Source organism: Mytilus trossulus, chromosome 14 (genome assembly GCF_036588685.1).
Source record: "Mytilus trossulus isolate FHL-02 chromosome 14, PNRI_Mtr1.1.1.hap1, whole genome shotgun sequence".
In the NCBI taxonomy this organism is placed as follows: Eukaryota; Metazoa; Mollusca; class Bivalvia; order Mytilida; family Mytilidae; genus Mytilus; species Mytilus trossulus.
In genome coordinates, this window is record NC_086386.1 from 32,507,880 (window position 1) to 32,523,406 (window position 15,527).

Here is a 15,527-nt window from a genome sequence, read left to right on the forward strand (position 1 = left end):
GTATTTTCTGCTTATAATTGGAGAAATTATGCTGATTTCATTACATCCCGGACATCAAAATGTCGGCTTTCCTTAGTAACAGACAGTTAGTAGATAGATAATTGTACGCTGATTTTCATCCAATCATTACCATTGATACAAAATATAATTGCATTAAAATTATGTAAAACTACATTACAAAATGACAGTTCTTGTCCATTCGTTTTTGATGCGTTTTGTTTTGTTTAAAAATGGAAAACAACAATAGTTTTACCCATACCAATGATTAACAAATATCAGTATATAATTTTACCATAGCGAACAAAAATGTGTGATGATATCATCTTTACTTCTTGTCTGTACATTGTTTTCAAATTTTCTATGAACCCAACAAGTGCTTATGGTAATCTAACTCATTGTTAGATTAAATACAATATACACAAATAATCAAAAATACATGCTATGTTGAATAATGAAAATATTGATAATGTCAGTTGAGTTACATAATGAACATAATAAAAATGCAAGTATTAAGGTGAAATGTTCTTGAAATGCAGAAAAGGATTTATAGCTTCTTTATCTTCTTGTTTAAGAATATGTTCAATATGGGCTACCATGAAACTGCACGGGGAGGTCCCTGATGATATTGGTACGTTACATTGTAGATTTGGGGCTTTGACAATATTTAAGTCTAGATCAGGTATATTATATCTCGAAACGGTCAGATTACTGAGATAAACATCTATTTGATTGTTTCCAATGTTCTTGACAACATTTACAAAATAATAATACAAGTTTTGCAAACCTTTTCTTGTTTAAAAATGTCAAAGAGCCTTAGAGGACAGTTTCCTTTCGAAGTACATAACCCATATATGTAGGACGAGGTTTCATTATTGACCAGAAATCTTTCGATTTAGAACCCTCAGTACATGTTTGGTCACTCTTCATTGAAGCATGCAATAAAAGGCTGCATTTATATTATCAAGATGTATATAAAAATATTTGTTGAGGGGATGACAATGGCTTTTTGAATGTGTGATATCTTCATGTACATTGTACTTTGAACTGTCTGACAAACTTGACCAAACTTAACGCTTCCGGTGGGCGCAAGAATTAGCTATGGGTGCAATCAACAGTTTTTTTCTATGACGTCATATTTTGAGGGACCATCTATAATAGACCCTTAGTGGTGTTAATGTTAATGAAGATACTTGTATAAAACTAGATATCATTAGAATCAGGATTTTCTCTAGTTTATAATGAAATAAAAATAAATTGTACTTTTAATAGTACCAAAAAGTTTTATCCAGAGAAAATGGGAAAAACATTGCCTAATCTATGCATAAAAAACATGAAATCAGGCCATGTGCACACCCATGCAGACATGATACATGCACATTTTTCATATTCAAAACTGTATGAATTTCATAGGTTTTTACCTGGTCTTTCTAAAAATGTATGCTTCAGGCTACGTTCGCCTGCTCCGAAAAGAGCTACAGTGGGTGCAAATAAGTTTTGCACTTTTCACTGCCAAAAAAACAGGATGATTACAGTTTGTCTCCCCTTAAAACATTTGTATTTAATCTAATTTTTAAAAAATATTTTAATCATTCAACCTGTTTTAATTGAAGCTAATTAACTTATTTTTACAATCAAATATAAAAAACATGATACTTTTTTACCAATTATGTTGATAAAAAGGGACTTCCCTCCAAGTCTATTTTTAGTCGGGGAATAACCCGTAGTTTTTTATACGAAACTGTTTATAGCACCCTATAGGGAAATAGAAGATTAAAACAAAAATATATGAGCAAGCACAAAGTTTATCAGGGGAAAAAATATAATAAAGTCAAATAATAAATGAGGGGGTATTAATTTGTTTTTCGTTCATCTGGCTGGAACCAATCCAGGCTGTGTACCGGTGAAAATAATCAGCTTCGGTCCATCATTTGACTTACTTGGCAAACGGGAGACTGAACAGATTAGAAACAAAATGTTGAAAGATCCCTCTCGAAGGATACCAAGGAGGGAGCCTCACTATCGTTGTTGATAAAGAGTTCCAAACGATGACGGTTCTTGGGGGAAAAACTGCATTTGTAGCCATTCGTCTATACCAAGTATGGGCTGACTTCAAATAACACCTACTCGCCAGACTAGACAAAAACACACCATGAAAAATCAAGTCTAACAACAGACTTTCATGGATAACTTGCAAGATCGAGAAAATGCTGAAAAAAACACCTGTATAACCAAGCCAAAAAATAGAAATCATGGACAACTTACCGAGATTACCAAAAAACATGCAAAAGAGAAATCAGGAAAGTGGAACATAACTATGCCGGGTATTAACAATGCCATAATCGAAGGAATGAATAAGAACAACACAATAACCTTTCGGAAATATCAAATCAAGGGAGCAGGATTCAATAGAGTTGTACCACTAAAGAGACAAAGATGTCTCATAAACGATAGCAAAGAGAATGTCCAAATTCAAGGCAGGAATTTGCGTCTGTCCTCACAAAGGAAACAACACAAACATGACCAAAATCAGACATTAGAGTAAAAGACTACATACATCTTATCAACATCAGAAGAGAAGAGTTGAAAAAGAGGTTACAAAATATTAACTCATGAGAAGCATTTGCCCAGACAACATACCAAATAGAGGACTAAATCCATGCGCCGAACATCTGGCACCAATACTGACATCCATATTCGAACTATCCCTAGACAGAAGTACACTACCAGAGGTCTAAAGAAATGCCAACATCTCTAGCATTTTCAAGAAAGGAGACCGACATGCGGCTTAAAATTAATGGCCCGATGCACTGACTTATCATATGCCAACATATGCTTAAACATGGCTTCAGATCCGGATATTCCTGTGAAACCCAACTTGCCATCACAATCCACGACATGATCTAGTTATACGACAAATGAAACCAGGTAGACATTTGATTCTGGACTTTTTAAATGCATTCGACACTGTACTTCATGATCGCCTCCTGTACAAAATTCAGTATGGAATAAGAGGAAACATCCACAAATGTCTTACTTCTTCATTCATTACTGAAAGAAAAATGCGAGTTCAACTTGACGGAGAACACTCAAGTAATACATCAGTCGAATCCGATGTTCCTCCAGGAACGGTTCTAGGACCAATTCTATTCCTGTGTCACAAAAATTATCTACCAGATGCATTAAACTCGTCAGTCCGGCTATTTGCAGACAACTGTTTGCTGTACAGGGAAATCAAAAACCAAAATGACCACAACAAACAATAATAGGGTTTCAAATCACGGGAAAAATGGGCAGACGACTTGGGTATGCGCTTCAACGCCAAAAACACTCGCACATGTGTAATCCAACCCATATCTTGGGCTACAAATACAAGAAGATCTTAAATGGATAGAACAATTAACAAAGACATGCAAGAAAGCCAGTTCCACGCTAGGCTTCCATAGGAGAAACCTACTACACTGCCCTATTGTCAAACAGAATGTATCGCACTCGCAAGATCTATTATTGAGTATGGATCAATTATTTGGGACTTGTATGCCCAAAAAGACATCAACAAATTGGCTTCCATACCAAAGTTGCATATAAATCTTGCGAGTATAATGTAAGGCCTCGAATTATTCATGTCGTTTCGAACTTACAAGGCTGTCATTATATAAATAACATATAGCGGAGAGGGTGATAGAGCAGTTTTTACTCCGAGAAAACATTGTTAAACGCGGCAAAGCCAAGGTTGACAATGCTTGATTTTTCGAGGGGTACCAATCTGCTCTATCACCCTCTCAGCTATGTGGTATTTGATTCATTATACTGAATGTCCTTTCGTTATTGTCATTTACAGTTGAATTTCAAATTCAAAGCATTTTACTTTGACATCACGTGCATAGCAATGATACGGCAAGTGAAGCAAGATGCTTTTGTGTTGTTTTTTTTTATTTTGACCACTCAGAAAGTACTGAATTAAAACGTTGAACTTAAACTTTGTCTTTCATTACTTGATCTAACTTCTATTCATTGTCCTTTGAATTGTCGAGTTTTGATTGGTCTTCCCCAGAGAGTGACACTTAAAAAATATCACCCGCTCAGCCATGTGATAGAGTAAATTGTCACCTTTGTATAAGCCAATCAAAATCTGGCGTTTTAAAGTGAAGTATAATAATAGAAAATAGGATAATGTTATCCAGTATTAAATTCTGGAAACATTTAATCACTTCAGAGGGAAGTTTAGTTCACCAAATATGCATTGCTACAAAAATCAGCAACTAATTGGGTTACAAGGTTGCAAATTTTATTATTCAAAATTTAGTTTTAAAATATATTTGTCAAACGTTAAACCCAATAATAAACCCCTTTTTGGTTTTACAAAACAAAGAATAATTGACCAGGGTTTTCAAGAAAAACATACCAATATTTCAGCATCTCCAATTTTAACATTTTTCAACAGTATTTACAAAATAAGTAAACGTGCAACTTATGTTGATGCTTTAAGAAATAGAGCCAATCAATCCTCAATGTGTAACTGAGGAGTTAGTGCCACAGGCACTTGTATCAGAAACAAATATTTGCTTATGCCTGATTATAAAACGGTTATAGTAAGGCTTATATGAAAAGTTGTTATGGGCGGTGTGTTTGAAGAGCGGTCTTAAATGCCTCTACAGAACCTGCATGCGCAACTGTATCTGGTAGTTGGTTCCAGTGGATAGTTGTTTCCACAAAAATGAATGTTTGTACTGTGGTTTGTTGCTATTTGGAACTTTAAGTCCTCTGATGTTTTTGATAACTTGACGTTCAATGATATTGTCAGTTTCACAGTTTGAATATGTTTTGGCTTTTATCGTTCGTTTAGGTCGTGCTGGTATGACAAAATTGTCGGCTGGTATAGCCGGCCCCAGACCCTCAACCACCTTGTAGATCAGGATAAGACGGAGGCTGTGTCTTTTTCCTTCTAGTCATTCCAAGCTGGCATTTCATATTAGTTATGCACCCTGTTTTGGATACGTTCTAGTTTGTCAATATCCCCTTTCATATATGGGTTCCAGATTGTTGCGCCATATTCCATTGTTAATCTTTCTATGGATATATATGCTAATTTCCTACATGCCTCTGATACGTTCCTCAAGTTTCTTCTAAGAAAGGCTAAGGTGACATGTTATTAATGTGGAAACTCCATTTCAGATCGTTTGAGTTTATGGATCCTAAATACGGGTTCACTTTTACTTCTTATAGAATGTGTTTGTTAAGCGTGTAGAAATTGTCTGCTTTTTTGTTCATGGATAGAACATAGCACTTTTTGACGTTGAAATTTATTCCCCATTTGTCGGCACAGATTTCTAGTTGTTTCAAATCTGTTTGTAGCTTTTGTTGGTCTTGGCTATTTTTAATTGTTCTGTTTACCGGTAGAAGGCAGTCGTCAGCAAATAGTCTTACTAATGATGTTACGCTGTCTGAAATGTCATTGATGTGGCACAGGAATAGGATTGGTCCTAAGACTGTGCCCTGGGGGACCCCAGAGTCAACTGTTATTTCGCCAGATGATTCGCCTTCCACTATGGTGCGAATTGATCTTGCAGTTACGAAGTTCTTGTGTGTGTTTCCTTTAATTCCATATTGATCTAATTTATGTAATAATTTGTTGTTTGGTACTGTGTCGAAAGCTTTTGAAAAATCAAGTATGCCTACGTCGATTTGATGTCTTTTGTCATGTTCTTATAGGAAGTCGTTGATGGTAGTTATGGGTTGGGTTTCACATTGGTATCCTGACCTGAAGCCGTGGTTTTAGTTGGTTAAGATTTTGGGGTTTTTTTCAGATGTTTTAGGATATGCCTGCATACGATATGTTCTATAAATTTGCTGATGACAGGTGTTAAGGAAACAGGTCTGTAGTTTTCTGCCAGGTGTGTGTCCCCTTTTTTGAAGATACTGGATTTGTTCGCGTCTCTCCGGTCTTTTGGTAGTTCACCTGTGTCTAGCGAGCATTGCATTATAATTTGCAGGATGGGTGCTAGTTGTTCAGCACATTACTTGAGTATGCAGTTTATGATGTTGTCTGGTTCAGAGGCTTTATTTGGTTTGGTGTTTTTAGTAGTTTCTCCAGTCCCTTTTGGTCGATCGTTAATGGTGTTACTAGTATATTGATTTTGGCCCTTATTTTTGTTGGTAGGTTTGTGTCTGATATTATTGTAAAAACGGACTTAAATTGTTCTAGTAGAATTCGGCTTTCCCTTTACTATCACTGACAAAATAAGCCCCCTTTTTAGCTCACCTGGGCCGAAGGGCCAAGTGAGTTTTTCCCATCACTTTGAGTCCGGCGTCTGTCGTCGTCGTCGTTAACTTTTACAAAAATCTTCTCCTCTGAAACGACTGGGCCAAATTAAACCAAACTTGGCCACAATCATCATTGGGGTATTTAGTTTAAAAATTGTGATCGATGACCCGGTCAACCAACCAAGATGGCCACCATGGCTAAAAATAGAAGATAGGGTATAAAATGCCGTTTATGGCTTATAACTCAAAAACCAAAGCATTCAGAGCAAATCTGACATGGGGGTTTAATTGTTTATCAGGTCAAGATCTATCTACCCTGACAATTTCAGATGAATCGAACAACCCGTTGTTTGGTTGCTGCCCCTGAATTGGTAATTTTAAGGAAATTTTGCTGTTTTTGGTTATTATCTTGAATAGTATTATAGATTGAGATAAACTGTAAACAGCAGTAATGTTCAGCAAAATAAGATTCACGAATAAGTCAACACGACCGAAATGGTCAGTTGACCCCTTTAGGAGTTATTGTCCTTTATAGTCAATTTTTAACCATTTTTCGTAAATCTTAGTAATCTTTTACAAAAATCTCGTTCTCTGAAACTACTGGCCCAAATTAAACCAAACCTGGCCACAATCATCATAGGGATATTTTGTTTAAAATTTGTGTCAGGTAGAGCCTCTAGTTTAATGGTACTATTCCTCCTGAGTCCTGGCGTTTGGATTTAATGTATTTCGAAATGGCTTTATGTCATTGTTGTTTAGGCCCTCAGAGATGTTTTGGTTGACATTTTAATATTCTGCTTTCCTCAGTTGTTTCTTGCATTCCTTTTGAAAAGATCTATAATTTGACCATTTGTTTGTTTTTTCTGGCTTGTTTGTATCGCCTCTGTTTTTTCTTTAAAGCATTTTCCTCTGTTTGTGTTTGATCCATGGGATGTTTTTTCTTGATGTTATTTCTTGATTTTATTTCTTTATTTGGAATGTTTGTATTCATGTTTTTTGAAGCTGACTTTTGAAGGTGTCCCAAAGTTGGTGTACCTCAGCTCCTTGATGGTGTTTTTCTTTGACTTCTTCTAGGGTGTGTTTAAGGTCTGTGGAAATTTAGTCCCATTTTGTTTTCTTGTAACATTTGCTTGGTAGGCTTTTTTGATGGTGTACTTTTGTTTCCAGGTCGGTGATGATAATGTCATGGTCTGATATACCTGGTACGTTATTTGAGGATTAAACTAGTGTTGGGTTCGTGAAAAATACAAGATCTAGGAGGTTTCCTTCACGAATTGGTTTAGTGCGTATTTGTGTCAGGTTATATGTTTCAGTTGTATCATTTAGTCCGTGTTGGATTTCTCTGTCTGGTCCAAGGGCTGTTGCTGTGTCCCATATGATGCCAGGGCAGTTTAAATCTCCTGATAGAATGACATTGGTGTTCCTATTAGTTCTGGCCTTCTCAAATGACTTTTGCAGTTCGTTTGAGTGTTTTTTATCTCTGTGTGGCATGCAAAAAGATTCAACTAGCAAGTCTTTGCTGTTTTTTTTTAATATTTTGATCTTTACCCATTCAATTTCTCCGTCAGTCATTCTGGATGTTTGTTCGACTGATGTGATGGATTTCTCAACAAGTACATATACACCCCCTCAAAGGGTCCTTCTGTCATTTCTGTATTCATTTTAGTTAGTCATTTGTGCATTTAAAGAAGATTGGTGGAGGAACCGATTGGTTTCAAAGTAAGAATGTATAAGATTTTCATCTGAAGAATAAATATGAAAAATATTTCGCATGACATTATGGCGACTTTTGTTGGATTTGATCCTTGTTTGATTCCTTTTAACCATTGATTCCGTGGCGCATACTATGTCTGGTTTCAAGTAGTGGAGTGCTTTTTTTTTTTTTTTTTTTTTTTTTATATCTTTTATGCTCTTGCAGTTGATTGTCATGATGCAGAGGTTTTTTTTTCGTGTATCGCGTAAAGATTACTACTGATATGTGATTTCCTTTGGTTTATGGGTGATCGTGTCTTGTATTAAAAAATATCCAAACATTACAGAAAAAAAACAATATAACTACTTTACAAATATACAACATGTTTATCTATTTAGTCATTACCATTTCTTTTATGCCAATAAAATAGTGTATATTGTCTATTGTCTACTAATTCCCCACTTGGATAATATCCGTCGAGGAGGTGTTCCATAATTAAAAGGATACAAATATAGAAGAAGTAGGAAATTGACAGTTTCGAGTACATTTCGTATCTTTTCCGTCAAACGTTCAGAATTTAACGCACTCTACGTCACAGAAGAAGATCTATGGCGGAAAATACAGACGACGTTTGTCAACGAAAGTTCTACTTCAATCTTTAACAGCCCTCAGTTGTAATTAAATGTTAAGATGGGAAAACTTTAGTCACTTTGTGTTTAACTAAACATTAAGTGACAGCCCGCTTTCGCATTGCCATACTTTGTTTAACAAGTAAGACGACTTTAGCCAAACTTTAGGGTTCTAAATCCACCTTTGATAATATTACGGTGCAGTCCGGTGTATCCGCGCACCTAAGACTTATGACTTCACTTCATTCAACTGATAAAACCAATAATTGGATAATTTTGTGTGAACACATTCATAACATACTTTTATTTCATAAAATCTTCTGTTTGTATGGTTTCATCCTTTAGATTTTGTGTAATGTGTGTTCAAAATTAGGAAAACCCCTGTTCTGAGAGTTCCTCCAATGTCCGGTGATTTCGCGCATGTCTTCCAAAAATAGCTTATTTGAAATAAAGGAAAGATTTTATACTACGAAATATAGCTGAGATTGTACCAAACACACTTCCAAGGATGCAGAGCAAAAAATATTTCAATCTGATATTAATTTGACTTAAATAAAACAAAAATAATCTGATGATGTAATTTTTTTAATGGAAATTGGCCAAATATGGTAAATCACGGGATTGCAGTTATTAATTAATTCTTGAACTTATCAATTTTATTCTTTTTTATCTCTTCGGAAGGCTAAAACAATAACAAGAACGACTTTGTATGTGTTACTGTGTTGATAGGACGAAATCAGCTAATGCGCGATATCACGGGCCGCGCGGACAGCAGGGACTCCACTGTAAACAACACTCAACCTAAAGTCCCCTTACCAGAGACATATTTAGTATATGTCTCTCCCCTTACTTAACGACTAACCAGCTACTAACAGAACACCAAAAATATACCACAGAACAAAACAAAAACAATAAACTACTTAAATATACGTACAACATAAACACTAAAATAACTTTACAAAATGCACAACCATTGATTCAGGAACCTTTTATTTCTATGTATTAGTTGCCTCCCTTATATGATATAAAGTTGTCTCCTGTGATAATAAGGGCAGTAAATAGAACACATGTTATTAAAAAATATCTTCTGACATGTCTGATATCCTAAAAGTTCTATAATTATTTTATACAAGTATTAGGCTATTTGGTTGATTTAAGCAAGATTGTTAATTTTTATTAAAAATATTTATTTATTTTATTTTATGCTTTTTGACATATATAAATTATTTCGAAATGATTTTAAATCTGACAGCCAACAGAATTAGAACTTGAAACTTAAGGGCACACAAACTTGAAACTTGAGGCAACAAAAATTTCAGCTCAAATTTTAAACTTTTGTTTATTTCACTATCATGGCTATTAATGCTATTTGTTTATGATATTGTACGAAAATCAAACATAAAAATCCTTTTGGCCTCAGATGATTTTACAATGTTTTAAAAATTCCAATAATAACAATTGTAATGTCTCAAATATTACTTTTTCGAAGTTCTGTGGTATAATATTTTGGGTGTTAAAATAGATGCAAAGAATCTTGTAATTTAGTCCTCGAGTTAATTTAATATATAAGGTTTCTCTAAATGTTTGGCAATTATGGTCATTTAAAACAATTTTGTAATACATGTTTTAAGTGACAGAATTTTCAAGGAGAAGCATTAACAGTATATTTTCTATCCCAATCCTTTATTATTTGAACACATATTGAGGTCTGTTAGTTTATGGATTTAACTGTCCTGTAATTTTTTTTTATTAAAGTCTTTAATAAAATAAGTATTACAATAAACTGATGTCATGATATCAAAAATATTAAATTAGAATTCCTTGTTTCTTAAGTCAAGAAGTAAATTGGTCTAATATAAGGCCCAGAATGACCTAATAATTGAAATAATGTAAGACAGAATATTAGGAATAGATTGATTTTCAGTTTCCGTTGCTACATTATTATACAGTCTGGAATTGCAAGTCAATATGTTGACGTCATACCTTGCATATTAAATATTCTTGATATTGTTATAAGAAAATTATGTCTACGGATGAACAGCTTATATTGCGTAAATTACTTATATTTCAAATGCTGGTATTATTATACTAAAGAGTTTATGCATATTTAACTTGAATTTTGTAAAGACTTAAAAAAATTGATTTAAGTTTCAATTAAACTTTAAACTTTAAAATGTCTGTATTTTATTTATATTTCTTAATTTTCAATGATTTCGAACCTTTCAAGGAGAATTGGCAAAAATTAAATATAGCAGAGAAAGTATAATTCACAAATTTTGTCCAATATAGCTTTTCCAGAATGTCTGTGTCATTTTGGTCTCTTGTGGACAGTTGTTTCATTGGCAATCATACCACATCTTCTTTTTTTATATTTCCAGAAAGATAACTTTTTGAGAGAATTGGGAAGTTGATTTACTTTCGAAGGCAATTTGCTTTAACTATAATTCTGTCTTGTAATGTTATTCATATAAGTTGCTTTTAGAAGATTTATTTAATTTGGGGTTTCTTTGTTCAGTGGGAGAGTGCTTTAAAGATTTAACAAAACTAGATACATAAAAATTTTATAGACAATATATAGAGTTACGCAATCAAGTTATGACAGCTATGTTTCAGGTAGCCTTTTCACTTATGTTGACTTATGTTAAAAAGTGCACTTCATGGACTAATGTTAAAAAGTGCACTTCATGGACTAATGTTAAAAAGTGCACTTCACCGACTAATGTTCAAAAGTGCACTTTACCGACTGATGTTAAAAAATGCACTTAACGAACTAATATTAAAAGTGCACTACACAGACAAGTGTTAAGAAATGCACTTAACGAACTAATGTTAGAAAGTGCACTTCACCGACTAATGTTTTAAAATGCACTTAACGAACTAATGTTAAAAAGTGCACTTCACAGACTAATGTTAAAAAGTGCACTTTACCGACCAAGGTTTAAAAGTGCACTTAACGAACTAATGTTAAAAAGTACACTGTACTGACTAATGGTAAAAAGTGCACTTAATGAACTAATGTTGAAAAGTGCACTTCACCGACTAATGGTAAAAAGTGCACTTAACAAACTAATGTTAAAAAGTGCACTTCACAGTATATCTGGACAAAAAAAAAGGTTTATTTTCTCAATTAGTGAATCAACTTTTTGTATGAGAGTGAGGTTCTTAACTATTTATTTCTTGTAACTTATAGAAAAAAAATTAGAACAAATAGACAATTTTTCTACATGTATGATATCAAAATGACCTTAAAGCTCCCAAAACGATCCATCTAAAATTACACAATACTATTTACAAAATGTTTGGAAAAAGTTTGGTCAGTTTGTATTTTTATCAATCTAAGAATGTCTCCTGCATGTGATAAGCTGTTGACTGATCGTTCATTTCTGTAAATAATGGAGCATGTTGTTGATATCAGTTGGTGGGAGGTCATATTACTCTACCGAAAAACAAATTCAAAACAAATTTGTCAGTAATTGAATTTTAATCATGAACACAAACCTTTTGAAATTTATTGACCAAACAAAGTAATTTGTTAGTATCGCTGAGGAGTGGCAGTTGATTAAAACTGCATAAAAGTTTTTGTTGCATTCTTATGTTCTAAATTTTAAGACAGGTATGTTAATTTTCTACATGTTATAATTGGGAACTTTTTATATTATATTTATCTGTTGGGCTTTTAATTTAAAGATTATAGACATTATGGAAAAAGAACAGGTCATAAGGTGCAATGACGCTTGATGTCGACCCAAAGTTTATTCTAAGGGAAGGAAATCCTGAGTTATCCTCTATTTATTCAAAGATATTATCATGGATATTTTAAAAAGAATCATTTTAATTTTCCTGGTAGATTGCATCCCATCCAGCCTCACTTAATAATTGAAAAATAGTGCAAGAAAACTTTAATGTGCTTTTTTTTACTTTCTGACAGTACTTATATTTGTTAAAATAAAAACTATATATATATTTGTATTAATATTAATTGATTGAGAGAGCAATATTGAGAAATGATTCTCGTAGTTATTTTATTTGACACACCTCACACACCTAAGCACTGTATTTTTGAAGCATCAAACTGTATTTTTATAGAGGAGAAGCTAAAAGTGATTGAGGAATTTAAGAATGTCCCTTTTCAAAGAAATGAAGCACCAATTTTAAAACAATTTAGCTAAGATAAAAAAAATTGAAGTGATATCTCCTTTTCCAAATCTATATCATTACTCTGTCTGAAAAAGATGAATGCCTTATCATACCCTGCTCCTCTGAGTGGAGGTAGAGTAGGGCTGGTTTGCATTCTCCAGGTATGTCTGTCTGTTCATCCATACATCAAACAAATATTTCTGTCACACCTTTCTCGGGTACTACTAGCCTTAGAATGACTCGTACAATAATCTTTGTCAGCTGAACTAGACATTGATGAGTTGTATTGTGTAAGCATATCATTATCTCATCATAGGGAGGCCCACTTCCTTTTTTGTCAATACTTTGAAGTTATTTATATGCTCATGGCTGAATGAAATTAAAACTTGTCATGCATTTCTACCACACTTCATGATGACAGACTTCATATTTGGTCACAAGCTTGGCTTGGCATTGATGAATTGTAGTGTGTGACTATATAGTGCTCTTAAAATCTGTCAAACAACTATTTTCTGTTTACAAATATGAAAGAGGGTATGCTTTGCATGGCAATTTGTGGATTCTTGTTTTAAACCAATTTGGTCTCTTGTGGAGAGTTGTCTCATTGGCAATCATACCACATCTTCTTTTTATATTGGGTGTTCTTGGACCCTTCTCCTTTGTACAATTACAGTTTGTGTTTGTCTTGACCCTCTGTGTTAATGCTAGAATGTTTTATCTCCATTCAAATTCATTATACAAAATAACAGTCATTCTCAAGCTAGGCAGAAATAAGGCAAAGGCCAGTAAAAATTGGTATGAACCATTTAAGTTATATGCATAACTGGACCAATTGACAAGGATTATTTTGATTTTGTCCAAATCGTATATATACATATATATATATATATTAATGTCCTGTTAAGAGAGACTGGTCCAGATTATAAAATTGGTTTAAAGGACAAAATTTCTAGTTGATTTCTCAAAGCCTTAGGAACTACTGTAAAATGATTCAGTATGATTGCCAATGAGACAACTATTCTCCATAGACCAAATGTTGTAAAAGTTATCAACTTACGGTTACCTTACAGCCTTCGACAATGAACAAAACCCAAACAGTTTGCTTTTGTATTCATATAGAAACTTTTTATATAAAGATTGACAAAGTTAAAATCAATAAAATGATCTTGAATTGAAGGATATTTTAATCATTTGGTAATTACTTCTACCATAAAAATAAAATAAAAGAATATGGTGGGTATATATCAATCAGACAGCAAACTAACACAAGGAATCAAATGACTGTGGAGGCTTATTATAATTAATTGGAACACAGATCTGCCGAATGACCTGAACTAACACATATATTTCTAAGTTTAAATGACCACAAATTACTCATGACTTCAGTAATTCGGTCTGTAAAATAAAATGTGAATCATTCATGGCTACAATCAAACTTATGTCAATCAGAAGATAAGTATAAAAGATAAATTGAATGACCTTTTATTCTGAAAATGAAAGGTATTATGACCAAATTCCATCAAGTCCAGTCGCGATGAAAACAATTCTTTATAGCGTAGGTATGTGAATGATGGAAACTGATTTGACGATTTGTAATGAAATAGATTTATTGGTATGAATGAAATATTTTTATCATTATTTTATTTAACTGAAGAGAGGTTCTCTTAGGGAGAAAAGTATTTAGAAGACAAGAATGTGTATAAGGAAGGCCAAATAAAAATATATGTGTGGTTCCAGCTACCCTGCCATCCCTATTTTTAGTCCTATAATAACCTACCCTAAAGCATTTTTCCCACATTTTTCATTAAGCAAGTAGTTTAAGTCCGAATGTTGCTCCTATATCTAGACTTAACGTAAAAAACATAAAATAATAAAAATTCCCTACCTACATTTGTATGTAACCCTTACTTGTTTTAAGATGTAACTGGAACCACAAATATAATTTTATTGGCCTAAGGAAAAAGAGAGCCATCAACAAAACTTCAGATTTTTCTTTTTCTTTAGCTATGTGATGACTTGTAATTTCTCCCTGCTGTTGTTATTTTGTTAAAGACAAATGATTAAACTTTTCTGTTCTCTTCATTTCTTGAACTTGAGTTATGACTGAACATTCTCTGATTTTCTCTGCTGTACTTTGATTGTGCAATTGTGGTTTAAGAACCCTTGCAACAAGTCTGTGAAGGACCTGTTGAGGCCTGTTGCAAGGCTAAATTTCTTTCTCTATTGAATGTACCCTCAAATCTTCTGCTTTTCATCCTGTTAGACCCCTTACCTATTATACTTATAAATTCTATTTATTGTTGATAAATTGTTCCTCTCATGAACATGCATTAGATATTTCCAAATATTTGCCACTGGACATTTAGCAAACAACAATCAATTGATCAGAATTTATTGTTTGTTATATGCCTCTGACACACCTTGTAATGCTGTTTTCATAAGCAAAATTAATATTTGTTAGCTAGATATATATACATAAGATAGGTTAACAAGTTTAAACTGGTTTGTAGCATGTTGAGTAGCATAGAAAACTAAACATGATTGATCACTTGTGTCCAATGATGGATTGCATGAATAATTTGGTGAATATCAAGCAGTACCAGACTCCATAAGTACAAATTATTAATTTGAAATGTAGGACAAAAGAAAATAGTGCCATACAAATTTTCAAGCAACATAATTTGTTGAGTACAAATGTACACATATATGTTTGATATTTACACATCATATCATTCTTACAAGTTTGTACACTCCCACTGTGTACCTCAATGTTGATAATAAACTTTGAATTAAAATTAACTATCAAT

General features: G+C 33.4%; 1 protein-coding gene across 4 annotated transcripts in view; it reads left to right on the forward strand.

The window, feature by feature from the left end:
- The first annotated feature begins 8,529 nt into the window (after window positions 1-8,529).
- LOC134697283 (putative methyltransferase NSUN7) overlaps window positions 8,530-15,527 on the forward strand; it is a 41,716-nt gene continuing 34,718 nt past the window's right edge. For 2 of the 4 annotated variants that reach the window (XM_063559461.1, XM_063559459.1), the window contains exon 1: window positions 8,560-8,725. The gene's annotated coding sequence lies outside the window, so the exon portion shown is untranslated. Of the gene's footprint in view, window positions 8,726-15,527 lie in introns of all 4 variants that reach the window. The other 2 variants (XM_063559458.1, XM_063559457.1) reach the window with 2 other exon arrangements.